Here is a 5,454-nt window from a genome sequence, read left to right as displayed (position 1 = left end):
CAAGCTTTGCAATTTGTTCAGTAGTCACCTCATGTATCAAAACTGACTGACCCTATGTGATACAACTGTAGACTTAAAATTTCTAAATGGAAAACGAAAGAGACTAAAAATGGGAAGCAGACATTGTGAAGGTTTCAACTTCTAATAAACACACCATGGTATGTAATCAATGGAATGTTTAGCTATAGCAAGAGGTTTTATGGAAAGACAGGCTAGAGACCAGAAGAGTGGGTGATGGCACCCAGCAACAACAGTCTCAGTGATGCAATGCCAACTTCTTGACCTTTAGGAAATCAATGATAAGGAGCTCTGGTGGCCTAGTGCCTAAGGCATCTATCTGACTGCTAACCAAAAGGCTGGTGGTTCAAACCCACCTGCCACTCCTAGGAAGGAAGACTGGGCAATCTATTTCCCTGTGATAAGACAAAGCTAATGTAAATCCAATCTTCCCATTGCTCTTTTTTTCCTGAAGGGTCTTTTTTTTCCCCTGCCCCTATCACCACCCAGAGTTTACTCTCCTGAGCCAATGAGAAGCACTGGCTTTGTGGTACACATGCTAAAACATTTCTGATTTTAATTTTTGTTAATTATAAACCTTCTCTACTGGGAAAAAAATAAATTCAATGCCTATTCTAAATTTCTTACAAGGCATTTTGGGCACACTGAAAGTATCTGTGAAAGTGCTCTGAAAAAGAAAAAAAAAACATTAAAATACTACACATGTTCACAGTGTGATGGTGCTATTTCACTGAGGAGGGAGAGGAAGCTTGAATCATAATAGTTTGCACGAGGGTACAAATGTGTAAACACCCACACCCACACACACACACGCCTACCAACTACACTGGCCTGCCAACTGCCATTCAAAGTGGCTGGGCTGCCACACCCATCTTCCTGTTCTTTCCCTAAACCAATAGGCATTCTGTAACTAGGGAAATAGTTTTGGTTCTTAATCTCAAGCAGAAGTTTTGGCAGAAAAAAACCAACAGTAATATATTCCTTAAGCCTGCTTCCTTGGTAATCTTAACTCCTTACAGGCCCGCATATACTAACAAGTTGTAATGGCAACAGCCATCTTCATCTCCCCCTCCCACCTGACTACCCAACCCATTCTTACTTGTTAGCAACTAGAGAAACAATACTGCCTTGGAAACCCAAGGAGGGGTTGCTATCCCACTCAATGGCACATAACAACAACAGCAATCACTTCCAAAGTAGACTGCCCCACCTTCCTTCCTAGGAGTACCTGGTGGGTTTGAACCATCAGCCTTCTGGTTAGCAGTCAAGTGCCTTAAGCACTATGGGTGCATTGTTATGTTGTTGTTATTGACTCATAGCGACCCCTCCTTGGGTTTCTGAGCAGTATCACTAGGAAGTAGGATTGCCCAACCTTCCTTCCGAGGAGTGGCAGGTGGGTTTGAACTGCCAGCCTTCTGGTTAGCAGTCAAGTGCCTTAGGCACTATGCTACCAGAGCTCCTAGGGGTGCACAGGAGGGTATTTAATGAAGATGTTGATTAAGAGGATCTTGGAATGCATAATTAAACATGATGGGCTGAGGTGAAAAACAATGACTTTGGTAAGTGATCTAAGGTTGACTTGAAACTGGGAATAAAAGGGAATAACAATGGATGTAATTTATTTTTAATTTTAAAGTCTTTAATAGGATTTCATATGTAAACCTATTTAAAAACTTGAGTTCCCAATGAATCAAAGGGCAAGTTTACTCGTAAACAGGAAACTGTCTTAGGGAAGATTTAACAAACAAATAAAACAAGTCCATTGTCATTAACTCTATTCTAACTCATGGTTTTGCAAAGGAAAACTGGTCCATATGATATTTCTGTAGAAGCAGATGCCAGGCCTTTCAACTGTGGTGCCACTGCATGGGTTCAAACCAACAATCTTTAGGTTTGTACTGAGAGTAAATTGTTTGTACCACCCAAAGACTTCTAGTCCTCCTCGAGTTGGTTCTAACTCACAAAGACTCCATGTCTTTCAGAGTAGAACTGAGCTCCTTAGTGTTTTCAAGGCTGTGACCTTTTAGAAGCAGATAACCAGGCCTTTCTTCTGATGTACCTCTCGGTGTGTTTGAACTGCCAACCTTTCAGTTAGTGGTTGAGAACTTAATCAACAGCACCACCTAGGGACTCCGGGACAGGTAAAACCAACCAAACCAAACTCACTGCTGTCGAGTCGGATCCAATTTATAGTGACCCCTCCTTGGGTTTCTGAGGCAGTATCACTTCAGAAGTAGATTGCCCAATCTTCCTTCCGAGGAGTGGCTGGTGGGTTTGAACCGCCAGCCTTCTGGTTAGCAGTCAAATGCCTTAGGCACTATGCCATCAGAGAAACAGGTCCTTCTCTAGATAGAAGGGTAGAAGTGGCAGAAAGCCCCAGCAATCAGTGCTAGAACTAGGTTTATACTAATCTGGAAGACATGCAGGATGAAAATTAAGTACACAGATAACATTCACTCTGGGAAATGCAAGTCATAAGAATAATCCCTTGAGGAGTGTAGCAGAAATCACTGAACAAGTGACAGTTTTGGCAATGTCAAGCAGGGTGTTTAGCAAACTGCAAGCTGAACCATCCTTAAAAGAGAGAGGGCTATCAGTCACAATGGGGTAAGAGATCTCAGAATCACCGCAAAGTAGTTTTTAGTGACACAGACTCCTGCAGTTCTGATGTTGTATTTTTTTTTTTTTTTTCTTAAAGGCCAATAAACTGCTGAGCACAAGGACACGGGCTACCAGGAACAACACAGAAACGTTCTCCTGTAACACGGTCCGAGAGCTGTGCTCCACTGTGCAGCATGTGTTCTCTTTCTAGACACTGCGTTTTCAGGACAAAGATCAGAGCATCTAACATTTGTATGGTTCCATCTAGTTTTCATAGCATCTTCAGACACTTTATTAGACCCCCCAAGACTTTGTGGGGGATATATCTTCATGCCTGTTGTTGTTGTTATGTGCCGTCGAGTTGGACCCGACTCATAGCGACCCCCCCTTGGGTTTCCGAGGCAGTATCACCATGGAAGTAGATTGCCCCATCTTTCTTCCGAGGAGTGGCTGGTGGGTTTGAACCACCAGCCTTCTGGTTAGCAGTCTTTGGCTTAAATAGGCTAATCCCAGAGTTATCAAGCTTCTCCGGAGTAAAGCTAGGGATGCAGCAGAGATTCCTGGTTCCAAAGCTCTGTTTCTCAGCTGACACTTAAGCTGATGAATCACTAGAGAAACACAACTAAAATGATCAAAGAGCTGGAGAAGGTACGCTTTAACCAAAAGCACCAAACCGAACTACCAGAGTTAATTCTAACCAACAGCACCTCCCGTTGGGTTTCTAAGGCTGTAAATCTTTATGGAGGCAGATTGCCTCATCTTTCCTCTGCAGAATGGCTGGTAGGTTCAAACCACTGACCTTTTGGTTAGCAGCCAAACACCTTCACCACCACACCGCTAGAGCTCCACTGTGTCAGCTCCAAATTCACCCTTTATTGTTACTCTGTGAAAGTGGATCTGGGTCTTTTAAACAATTTTCCTTAGCCACCTGGCAGGTCCATAACCTTTGTTAGTAGAGGCTACTGGAGTGACACTCCAGAAAGAAAGAGTTTTGCTTCCTTGTTCCAGTGTATTACTCTACATGTTCCTGGCTTCTACAGTATCTGTGGCCTCCCACGTGCCCAGCTCCTGCAATGTAAACAGCTTCCCCAGTATCCAGCTCCTGTAGTGCCTGGTGGCCAGAAAATTCTTCCAGCACTCTCTTAGGGGGCGTGAAGCACTTACTGATGATAATCAAAGACTACAACCTTCAATATGGATTACACCTCAACATAAAGAAAACAAAAATCTTCACAAGTGGACCAATAAGCAATATCACGATAAATGGAAAAAAGAATGAAGTTGTTGGGGATTTCATTTTACTTGGCTCCACAGTCTGGCAAGTTCCATCAGCATAAAACCACAGCAACTTTTCTGCCACCCAACAAGCTACATCTCTGCTCTCTCCAGCAAGGTTGGGGTTTCAGCCCTGGCGGGTCTAGCTGCTCCTTATGTCTGACATGCCTGTGTCCTATTGATTTTCTTTACTTCTTACTAGCCAATCCCCTGTTCCTCCCATCCCCAGTAATTCTCCATATTAAACTTCCCCTTTTCAAATTAATGTGAGGTTTCTCTCCCCTGGTTGGTCTATCTGATATGGTAAGCATATTAGGAATCTTTAGTTGTAAGATGAAAGCAGAGAGGGAATAGAAATAAAATTCATAAAATGATGGAGGTAATGGGAAGTGTGAACAAAGAATTATTACCTAATACCTAGCTTATGATAATCACTTGAAATATGTAGCTATAAGAGTAATAAAAACTTTTTAAAGCAATTTGATGTATTTATTACTATAAGAGGTGAAGCAGAGTGAAAATGTAGATGGCTTCCTTGATAAATTCAAGGACGACAAATGTGAAAATAATTTTGGGAAGCAGAGTTGCTTAGGCCACACATCACAAGAGATGTGAGAGTCATGCCATAAGAAACAAACTTAGTATCACATTAAACATTCCCTGCAGGCCAGTGTCATTCAAAAATGGATTGTATTTGCAAATGAGGGTCTGATTCTCTACAAGAAATTTTAAAAACTTACTTTTTCACTCTGAAAAAGTTTTTAAAAATCAACCAAAGTCTGTCATTTGAGTACTGCTGAGCTGCGCCTCACCCCGTGATTTTTGTGCTTGCTTTTAGACTTGTACTTCAGAGCATCCTGATACCAGGCAGTATCAGCTTATTTGACAAGGGCCAATGACAATGAACTAGGTTGGGCTGGCTATCAATGCTGCATTAGTGCGAGTGAAAGCTGGTACACTGTATGGAAAGAAGTTTGAAGTTTAAAGCAGTTCAAACAGAAGCAGTGGGTGGAATGAATCAGCAGCAGCTCACGGTACTATAAGCACTTAATGCAAAAGGGATCAGTCAGTACCCTGTGTACAATGTAGACACAATTTCAGAAACACAGCATTCCTCAATAGATAACTTTAGTTTGATTTGAATGTTCTTGGTCCAACAGTTTTATTTTTATTTACATTTGTGATTTGCTGTTTTGGCTTGACAGATGAATAAAAGCGATAGAAATTTTAAGCTTAATTTTATAATTGTATATCTTTAAGTAAAAATACTACTACTGACTCTGGGCATTTGCTGGAATTTCCTTCCTTTGAAGGGGATCCTTGAGCCAAGCTTCATCTGACAACAGCTATGATAGTCCTTATTCCACATCCTTTTCTGAATCCAGCTTGCACCTTTGGAAGTTCTCTGTCAATATACTGCTACAAACGTTTTTGAATTATCTTCAGTAAGATCTTACTTGCGTACGATATTAATGATATTGTTCTATAATTTCCACATTCTGTGACATCACCTTTCTTTGGAATAGGTACAAGTATGGATCTCTTCCAGTCAGTTGGCCA

At 41.6% G+C, this 5,454-nt stretch overlaps 1 protein-coding gene across 1 annotated transcript in view; it reads right to left on the bottom strand.

Annotated features, from left to right (window-relative positions):
• MAP7 (microtubule associated protein 7) overlaps positions 1–5,454 on the bottom strand; it is a 205,856-nt gene that overhangs the window by 1,360 nt on the left and 199,042 nt on the right. The gene's annotated exons all lie outside the window — the stretch shown is intronic.

The sequence above is a fragment of the Orycteropus afer genome, unplaced genomic scaffold (genome assembly GCF_000298275.1).
Source record: "Orycteropus afer afer isolate SDZICR_OR568_19922 unplaced genomic scaffold, OryAfe1.0 scaffold00155, whole genome shotgun sequence".
NCBI classification, from domain to species: Eukaryota; Metazoa; Chordata; class Mammalia; order Tubulidentata; family Orycteropodidae; genus Orycteropus; species Orycteropus afer.
This window is presented reverse-complemented; position numbering and strand designations above follow the sequence as displayed.